The 11,178-nt window shown below is 35.4% G+C and overlaps 1 protein-coding gene across 4 annotated transcripts in view; it reads left to right on the top strand.

The window, feature by feature from the left end:
- Positions 1-771: 771 nt before the first annotated feature.
- The window catches only part of LOC136853427 (lysine-specific demethylase 9-like), a 141,736-nt gene continuing 131,329 nt past the window's right edge, over positions 772-11,178 (top strand). The window contains exon 1 of one of the 4 annotated variants that reach the window (XM_067128977.1): positions 772-1,259. The gene's annotated coding sequence lies outside the window, so the exon portion shown is untranslated. The other 3 variants (XM_067128979.1, XM_067128976.1, XM_067128978.1) reach the window with 3 other exon arrangements.

Raw genomic sequence — 11,178 nt, 5'->3', positions numbered from 1 at the left:
TATATTATATTATTATATATATATAAATCATCAACACACAATCACGTGTGAAATAAATTTCTGACTCAGTCGGGATCAATAGTGAAAGCAAGGGCGTTAGCCACTGGGCCAAACAAGTCTAAAGAAGTTGGAATGTAGAGCAACTTTATCCTTTAATACCTGGGAGCTAACTGCTTGCATACCAGCGAGTTTTCCCCAACTTCCCGACTCTCACGTGATTGTGTGTTGATGATTTCTATCTTATTCACTCACAAGGGATAATTCGAAAAATGTTGTCTATTGGGTCATTGCTGAGTCAGGAAGTTGGGAAAACTCGCTGGTATGCAAACAGTTAAAGGTAACTTAGTAGTTGCTCTCAGGTTCCAACTTCTTTTAGACTTGTATGGCCCATAACGCCCTTGCTTTCCACCTGAGAGACCTGGGTTCGATATGACGTGAGTAAATATATATATATATATATATATATATATATATATAAACATAATCACCCTGACATGTTATTGATATATCAAACGCCACAAGGAAAAAATTAAAAGGTTGTAAATCCTAACCGGTGTCGGGTTTATTGCTAAGCCATCTTCAGAGAACTGAAGATGGCTTAGCAATAGAGCTCGACACTTGTCCGGATTTACAACCGTTTTCCATTTCTTCCTGTGGTGTTTGATATATACTGTATATATATATATATATATATATATATATATATATATATATATATATATATATATATATATATATATATATTCTATATATATAATCGGTAAAATGCAGTGGCATCCTCATTTTGAGCGTCTTCCTTCAGTTGCAGATTTTCCACAAGCACATATCGTCTACTCATCGTGCGACTTGTAAATAATATGTCTTCCCAACGCACGAGACCAATGTTTATCGATTTTCCTAAGCCTTTCCTCCGAGCCATTTCTTGAGTGGGTGACGAGGCCTCGCATAACTTCCCCCCAACTATTGATTTTCCTCTCAGATGTACTTCAAAATATCACCACATAGAAAAGCAGCAAAGCTCCATGCCTTTTGTAACCACCACATTCGCGGTATAAGAAAGCACCGGCGAAAGTAACGGTGAATCGCGAAATAACGTCTGCCGCATTTTTCGAGAAAGTTGGTGTAATACTTGAATTCCTTGATAGATGCGGCAGAAGAAGAGAAGAGGAGCGCCAGTTAGTTACGTGCGCAAGTTTTACTCAGGCGTAACTGGTTGGGCGTGTTTAGTAGGGAATCGTTGACGGCTTGTGTTAGTATATGTGTGTGTGCGCACGCGTGTGTACTTATGTGAAACGGAACGCCGTGTGCGTGTCTGCGTATTGATTAGGCTTGTGCACTTGTTCACGGCTCACCCACGCAGTGGGATTTCGGGTATGCAGTGGTTTAGGGTGAGTCAGGGGGGTGGTAGAAACAGCGTCCGCCTCACTCACAGAGTTCATCGTGTTGTATTACCGCCTATTTCTGGTGTGGTTCAACAGTAAGATTGTGGTAACGGCAAAGAATAAAGTCGTCAAGGGAGAGCAAACACGGCCGTGACTCCAAGAACTTTGTCAGTAAATGTTTTACCTTAGTGGAGGGGAGGAGTATAATAATCTTCTGCGTCATACTGTTAGTGAGCGATATTTTCCTAGAGTGGTCTATGGGATACGTATTGAGATTTTAAAAGTCATTATAGTTTTTAAAGAACAGTTATAATTAGGAATTATTGCAAAAGAAAATAGGAGTTGTAAAGAGAAGTGCCTTGGGGTGCTGGATTGGATAAAGAGGGTCACCTGGCTATTTTTGTAACAAATCAATCGTTCAATAAGTATGGGACAGTTTTCTGTTGTTTACGGCTCCAAATAACATTAAGAACTTACGGCATTATAGGAAAAGTCGAGTTATCATGATGAAACGGAGCGACGCTACAAAGTGCACGTAGCTTTCGAGCTCCCTCTGCAAAGCATTCCTAAATGTTTCGGGCGATTTGAGCACGGCGCCGTATTGGGATACTGAGCGAAATTCCCCGGAAAGGGAGGACGTCTTCGGTCACAGCTGGATGCCTTGGAAGAGGCGCTTGTTTGTCTAAGGTGGGGTAATATATGACATCAGTCACAACGCAACCGATTATGAAATACTTCACTTGCGCACAATGTTCACACTTTCTCTCAAGTTCAGGTATCAAGTACAGTAGCTTAATTGTAGATGCACACTTCTATAAAATAGTCGCATCTGTAGCCTTGGATATCTAACTGAATCCAGACACGACAGGACACCAGAGCAACCAGTAAGATGCCGGAGTGGTAGATTTTGCATTTGAATTTAATATATATATATATATATATATATATATATATATATATATATATATATATATATATATATATATATATATGTGTGTGTGTATATATGTATATATATATATATATATATATATATATATATATATATATATGTGTGTGTGTGTTTGTGTGTGTGTGTGTTTATTATCTCACAATGATCACAACACACACAAACTAATCCACGGGCACAAACTTGCAGACACACAAACATATATATATATATACATATATATATATATATATATATATATATATATATATATATATGTGTGTGTGTGTGTGTGTGTGTGTGTGTGTGTGTGTGTGTGTGTGTGTGTGTGGACTGAGTTACCATTTCGAAGAGTTGTTAAATGTGGAGGATAGAGGAGAGGCGGAACTGAATGACACAAGAAAGGAAACAATTCGGATAGGTTTCAAAGTACCTGTGGAAATAGTTGTCGAGGATGTAAGGAGTCGCTGAGATTACCAGTGGGAGGCTGTGGTATGAAGGTGAAAGTACCAGGGTTTATAAGGTTTGTCAATAAACGGAAAGGTGCCTAAGGAACGAATGAAAATCATAACTATTTCTATGCACGAGGGTAAATTTGATAATACCTTTCAATCTAATAATTATAGGCTATAACATTGCCCAGGATACATTGGAAGCTATATGGTGTGCGGGAAACTGGAGAATAAAGCAAAAAGGAAGTATGTGGAATACACGAACCAAGAGAAAACTCATAACAGATTCACTGTGCAGTATGCAGAGGATATATGGTATAATGGGTAATTTGAAAGAGCTAGTTTATATTGATGGAAGTTAATTATTTGCTAGATTATGTGACTGGTTTGGTGTAACAGTAGGCGTTTGACAAGGACGTGTTACATCTCCATATCTCTTTACTGTCATTATAGATATGTTGTTGCAAGAACTCAAAAGAAAAAAGAGATAAGAGATGACGGTGTCATAAATGAAGTGTGAAGATTCATCGTTGTTGACTGGGCTTAGTGAAGGGCAATTCCAGCAACTAGTGAAATTATTGAAAGTGATTGTGGGTATGAATAGGTCTTAGGGTAACTATGAGTCTAACTGGATGATGGAGGGCTGGACATGTCTGTGGATGGCAGCAGAACGGAAGCGGTTGATTCATGAAGGTATCTGGGAGCAAATATAGCTGAAGGTGATAATAAGAAGAGAGAAGAGATAAGTCAGAGACTATATATGAAGCTGAGAAGTGAACAGGGTGTGTGCAAAAGGTTTAGAAGAGAAGAGAAGTGTCTTTTACAGTCCAAATTTAATGTCTGAAGGAGTTGTTGAGCCAAATTTCTCTCTTATTAAACAAATTTCAAGTAGATTTAGAAAGAGAATGCTCATACCTCGGCTATCTACAAAACGAGAATACTTGCAAAAAAAAAGCAACAAAAAATACTATTCATAAAATCTCGTGTCAACTGTTATAAAAGATAATTGGAAAATGTGAGCATGTACAATGCGTGATTCAGCATTTCGACGGGGACCGGTTTTTATGCAGGAGAAACGGGCGCAGAGGAGAAAGAAGATAAGACTGAGGGACATCAAGGTGATTCGGGTCATTTACACAATTTACCGTAATTGCGAAACAAATGTAACTTACGTCAGTAGTCCACTGTCTTTAATTCTTGTTAAAAGAATTGTGTTGGAATATGTAAAGTAGTTCAAGTAATTATAAAGATGGAGAGAGAGAGAGAGAGAGAGAGAGAGAGAGAGAGAGAGAGAGAGATGAAGACGCGCAAATAATGGATAAACTTCAAATACACCGCATCAGATCAGTATCATATCGTTATCGTTGTCAGGTGAGGAAAGACATTCTGACTTTCCGATAACAAATGGTAACTTGGACAGGTATGAATGGGGTTTGATTATACGTTTATTTGCATTTGGTTTGCATAGTTCCTGAACCGTAGCGAAGAGAAGTCAGTCATTCTCCGGGTTTAGAAGGCTCAAATAGATTAACAGAAGGACGTCAATCCAATTTTGAGAAAGACTTGGTCTAATTTTTGCCAGTAGTATTTACACCGAATTAGAAATGGAGACAACTTGATTTTTGTTAAAAATTTAAGAGCCATCGGTCATGAGCATAATTCGTCGCTTTTGCAACGGAACTGAAACATGAATGATTGGTAAAAATCTAAAGAATGACCCGAGAAAATCTTATTATGGAATATTTAAGATCAGGAGACAAGGAGATGCGCGACATTCATCCTTCTTAATGCGCGCGTTTTTACAGCACTTTTCATATTATGGTCAATAATGACGCATTTGCAAATCTGACGTGGCACACCAGTGCACAAAGGTTGGAGTCTGCTAGATTACTACATTCTGACATTTACCGAATATGCCCTTTTGCAACGCCTGCGCCGTCTGGGTGATTAAGCGAGTTTCGATTCTATATGGAGGAGCATCAAGGTTTTTTCTTAGGTCACGATGCCAAGTAAAAATCCTACTTTCGTTGCAAGTCTGGAATTTGGACATCGGTCTAGGTGTTTATGTTGTCTTTTCCGGGGATTTCGATGAATCAAGATTCTAGCTTTATTCGATTTCACCTAGTTTTCCAGCATACCAGTCTCCGTGATTTTGCATGGCAACAAATGTAATCGATGACATTGCTCTAAATGTGGGTTGGCTTCACTGAGACTCTCAAAGTCTTGATAAAGATGAAAGTGGCTGCATTATTTTCATTATCACCTTAAATAGTGAACCATCCCTTCAAAAATGGCGACAGCATTATAAAAGATTATAAAAACATTATAAGCTCGGGGCAATGGCGAGACTGGCTGTAAACGCGTAATTTATTACCTTAGGAGAAAATATGTCATGATACACGTTATGGTTTGTACAGTAAGATTATTACTCACAGGGAAAGCATAGAACTCTTTCATCCAACAACTTGGAACTATCTTCCTAGATAAAAACCATGGAACTATTCCAACACAAAGCCTAGGGCTTTATTTTTTTACAAAACGATGGGACTCAATCACAGACAGGATCACAGGACTCTACTCCTACAGATATCGTGGAAACCTGTTCATAGACAGAAACACAATACCAGTAACTAAATTATGTTTATACATTGGCTCTCTTAGTCAAATACAGGCCACTGTATCTGTAAATTGGTGCATAGAATTACTTTAGAAGACCTAAGATCAATTTGCATTAAGAGTGTGCAACACACACACACACACAGAAAGAGAAAGAGAATTAACCCTTAAATCTTTAAATCTCTTAGGACACCTAGGGGTTATCTTCTGCTCACTAAAATGAAGTAAACCTTTTGGTAAATCTTTCCCTGAAAGTGGAGTTTTGTTTGTTCTAAAATGGAAAATTACAACTTACTAGTGAGTTTGTTTACATACGCATGTACTAATAAATTATATATATATATATATATATATATATATATATATATATATATATATATATATATATATATATATATATATATATATATATATATATATAATATATATTATATATACAGGGTGTTTCAAAATTAGAGCCCCCCCTCTACAGTATAAACTAATATTGATATGGACAAAAACAAAAGTGATTCAGAACAGGTATTTATTTAAGTTTCTCTCTGAGTATTTAATATTTTGTGTGGCCTCCATCTGCCTGTACCACAGCCTGCATTCTTGAAGGGTATGATTTCAGCATATCGCAAAAAAGCTGAGACTCAAACTCCGTTTCCCTGAGCACTTTGGTCACTTCTCTTCGCAGGTCGTCAAGGCTTGGTATACCATCATAGTTCACTGTGCCCTCTCCAGCACGATCCTTTAAGATACTACCAATGTTTTCACACACATGAAGGTCAGGGGAGCTACCTGGAAATTCACTTGACAAGAAGAAATCGATACCACTGTTTCGAAGCAGCTCCTGTGTCTGAAGAGCCTTGAAACATGGTGCCTTATCATGCAAAAATGTGACTTCTTCAACAGATAACACATTTTCAGGATCTTTGAGGAAAGGAAATACTCCACCAGTAAGCACAGTTTCTCTGCAGTATTCGCTATTTCATGACTGTCCTTTTTCTTTGATGATCCACAGTAACCATTTGGCTGTGAAAAAAGAGAAAAATTCCCAAACATTCAGGAAATTTCACAACTTGACGATAGCGCACGTCATCGCTGATATCATCCAACTTTGCAGTCCAAATGATGTCATTTTTATGATTTGGCTTCCTGACTGTGTAAATGAAGAATTCGTCTGATGCGGCAACATGGAGAAAGTCAGCTTCATCCCAATCTTTAAGAAATGAACCACAAAACCATGCACGGTCTTCTCTCTGTTGCTGAGTGATGTTGGGCTTGCTGATAACATGAAATGACTTGATACCAGATTTTTTAAGCTCACAATATACAGCACTATAACTTCTCTTCTTTCCCTTTTTTGTTTCTAGTTCAAGCGCCAATTTATGTAAAGACTTTCTTGGTCTACCCACTGCCTCAGCTATGATGTCTTTTGACTCCTGAGAAAGGACTTCAGGTCTTCCAAGGTTCTCACTCTTTTCGCGATGACAGTCATATGGATTTTTGTTCCAGTTTCTTTTAAAAAAGGATTCATCTCTTTTAATGTATTTATTTATCCAGGAACGTGAAATGAAGGATGCGCCAGCATCCCTGGCCTCTCTGAAGGTTATAGCCCTGATTCAGTCAATCCATCTGATTTCCTCCGAGTTGTTAGCCATGGCAGTATCTAACTCCGTCACTCAGTCTGAAAATACAAGAAATGTAAAATGACAAATAGCTTAATGGAACCTTAAAATAATGTACTTGGAGATAGGCTATAGCAGAAAACTTCATAACTTTCCATTTGTTCTGTGGGGGCTCTAATTTATATAATGAAACATATATGTATATATAATATATATATATGTATATATATATATGTATATTTTATATAAATATATATATATATATATTTTATATAGTATATATATATATATATATATATATATATATATATATATATATATATATATATATATATATATATATATATATATATATATATATATATATATATAATGTGTGTGCTATATATATTTGTGTACATTACATTACTTACTTTATACATTTATAAACGCATATTCCTGTATGAACCATTTTCTTTAGAGAACTAAGGAACGAACTGAACACGAGATTTCTTGAGTCTGCCGTAGCCCAGAAGTTAATTAGTACTACTATTTTGTCTTACGAAGATTGAAGTAACGTGGGCAAACGTAAGAAAGCAATGCTCTCCATTCACGCCATGAACAAACGGACAGGTTGGCAGCAAAGCTAAAACTAATAAAGCTCTGGAAAAAGGACTCAGAATTGTTTATTTTAGCGAGGGCCTTCCTCAAGGCAAGAACCTTGCCTTGCGCGACTAATGTGTAAAGCTTTAGTGAGTACTGGTTTGGTATTCATGTACTTGTTGCGTATCTGCATATGGTTACACCGTGCGCGTTTCACCGTGGACGGCCAATCGCTGCTTTACTATTGTCATTATTAATTATGCAAGCGATGAGCCTAAATGCCCCGATGCTGGTGGCAACTCATTTTGGAAAAAGAAATCCCAAATGTGTTAATACATTATATGAGAGAAATGGCAAAGAACAACAGAACAAAAAGATGTGTTAAATAACTTATGGCAAGAGGTTCATGTGAGCCTGCTCAACATCATGTTCAGACTTGAAAATTCGATGCTTCAACTAAATGACCAGGGGGATTATCCATAATTTGATCGCAACATAACTTCATAATATACCTAGCACTAACTTCATAATATTAACTTCATAATACCTAGCACTATGGTGCTGACTATACTCTGTGAAGATCTGAATGCAATGGGTGATCGAGATTATGAAAACTTTTTTTATAAAAAACGCACAGTGAACTACCTGAATTCGTTGTTGTCAGACAGAGATTCAATAATAAGATCCTTAAAGAATGAAAATTCGATAAATTCACATTTTTTCCACCAATTGAAGGTGTGAGGCAGCTGCTGAAGAGCGGACTGGGGAACAATATTCAAATCATGGCTCAATAAAAGAACACTTCTGGATCAACAGATCTCAAATTTTTTTAGAAGACTCTCTCAGCATACCCATATTTGTGCAAGTGAAGAGGAAGTAGACAATGTGCTTTTCTTAAAAGTTAATTTAAAAGAAAGACACATAGTTCAATGAAAAGAGTTAGGTGGGTAGAATCCAATGTCTTGGACCTATCTTAATTTTAACTAAATATCTGTTAAGGGATTCTTCAATTACATGTTTGTACTCAGGTGTATCGATGCAAATAGTGCAGTATCATTTGCATCCTAAACAAGTTTTTTTCAAGGCCAAACTTCATATCGCTTACATACAAATAAATGGGCCAAGAACACTACCCTTACAAAACACCAGAGGATTCGTTACTTTAACCACAAGCACCCATCAACAATTAATATTTGCAATATATTAGTTAAAAATTCAGTAATAGCACAAGAAGTGCCCCCCAATGCCCATTTGTTTAAGCCTCAAAATGTAAGGCTTTTGAAGGTATTTAATCTGCTCGACTTTCATCGAGTTTTCCTCGTCACATCAGTCTAAATACTCGAAGACTGTCGTGATTAGGATGCGAAAACCCGATGGTAGTGTCTTCTTTTTATAGACGGATATCAAGTGATAATATGGGGAGTTTGTTACACTGTAACGTATCACCTAGTGATAGGCAACAAGAGCATTACCCAGTTTAAGGTGCTTCTTTAAGATATTGACAGTAATTCCGAGAAGAGATACACCACCATCTGAACAGAATGACTGATAGTTGTCGAGATAATATGATGACTGACTTGCTTTCCATATAAAGTACAATGATGGCGATAACTCTTTTTTTTTATTATTAATAATCATTGTTCTTGACCGAAAATTTTCCTTAATAAAACAATCATTGTGTTTAAACCCAAACCTTTGTCATTTATTTTCTGATACACTCTCTCGTAGACCTAGACGTGATAACAAAGAAAAATATCTGGAATTTCTTTTTCTATCTATCCAGCTATCATTCCGCAAGAGTCAAAAAACGTTGACAATATTTAAAACTCTCATTGCATAACCTTTACCTTTGTAAGCGTCCGTTCTTTATCTGTCTCAGTTACTGATAAAGTGATATGTTGTACACTGCAGCGAACTTTGAAACCCCGAATCACGCATACACACACGCACTCCCATTAGTGGTATGCACGTACGTACAATCAATCATACACCAACACATTCACACCTCTGGTTTTATTCCTGGTGCCTCTGTTCAAGGGGAAACATTTGCTACTGGAGTCAAACCTTCATTCACCTACCATTTTTTTTTTTCACTTGCTGATTTGTTGCTCTTAATATTATTGGCAATGTTTTCCTCCGGAGATGGTTACTTATTTGATAGTTTTTCTAGTGTGTTCTGTGACACAATAGGATGTTTACGATCAATGGACTGAGCATAGGTCTAGTTCTGAAGAGGTTTGATGGGACCATTTGTATTGTAAGTTAGTAAACCCCATTACCTTTTTTTGTTTTCATCTAAAGAATTATGCATTTGCCATACATACCTAGTTTTTTAACATTTCTGTTTTTATGTATGTCAAGGCTTTTGCAAGTTAATACGACCAATAATTCTCACTTGCTATCGTAAGCTTCTCTTAATGAAAGGGGCTTAAAGTCTCACTTTTAGTTCGTAATTTAATGTTATTTCCTCTTTTATGATTATTGACAATTAACAATGTTTTCATATGATTGATATATATATATATATATATATATATATATATATATATATATATGACGCGTAAATTTTATGAAACAAGTAAATAGGACGTTAACTTGTATAGCAGTCCTCCCCAAGAAAGAATACTCTTAAGTAATACTAGGGTTCATAGACGAAAGACGAATTGAGACTAGTAAGATATATTAGTATATATATATATATATATATATATATATATATATATATATATATATATATATATATATATATATGGTTAGCAGGGGATGGCGCAGGAACACAGAGTCCATCTAAAATTTATTATCACAGTCAACGTTTCTTGACAAATGGACATCTAAAACTATAAAATTCAAAACAGTATTTTAGTGTGTATGATTAAAAATAAATAGTTATTAAAAAGATAACAACCAAATTGGAAAATCAATTACACTAAAATTATCACTTACACTCAAATACATTTACATATTTTCCAAAACTTCATAAAAGCTGCACCTTTCAAGGTAAGAGGATAAAACACACTAAAAGAATACTGCAGAAACTAGAAAAATTTTCACCTTTTGCATATCTATTCATTTTTAATCATGCGCATTAAGATACTGTTTATAATCTTATAATTTTAGATGTCCCGAAGATGAGACCATGGGTCAAGAAATGCTGACACTGATAATAAATTTACATAAGCAATCTATGAGTGTTTCTGCAGCCTTCACCTGTCCGTCTACTGTAGTCTGTCATTGGATGTGTGGATATATATATATATATATATATATATATATATATATATATATATATATATATATATATATATATATATATATATATATATATATATATATAATTTCTGTTATAGTTAATGGCATTATTCATAGAGACTATCTTTTTATGTAGATTTTGAATATGTCTATATTTCTTTTTGTCTAAATAAACGATAGTCTCTGAAAATAGTGCCATTAGCTTTCATAGAAATTGCGTATGAGGAAATATACACAAATAAAATATATATACTTAAATAGCATTATATTTATATATATATTTATATATATGTTTATATATATATATATATATATAATATATATATATATGTATATATATATGTTAACTTTATCAC

This window comes from Macrobrachium rosenbergii, chromosome 27, assembly GCF_040412425.1.
Source record: "Macrobrachium rosenbergii isolate ZJJX-2024 chromosome 27, ASM4041242v1, whole genome shotgun sequence".
Classification (NCBI taxonomy): Eukaryota; Metazoa; Arthropoda; class Malacostraca; order Decapoda; family Palaemonidae; genus Macrobrachium; species Macrobrachium rosenbergii.
This window is presented reverse-complemented; position numbering and strand designations above follow the sequence as displayed.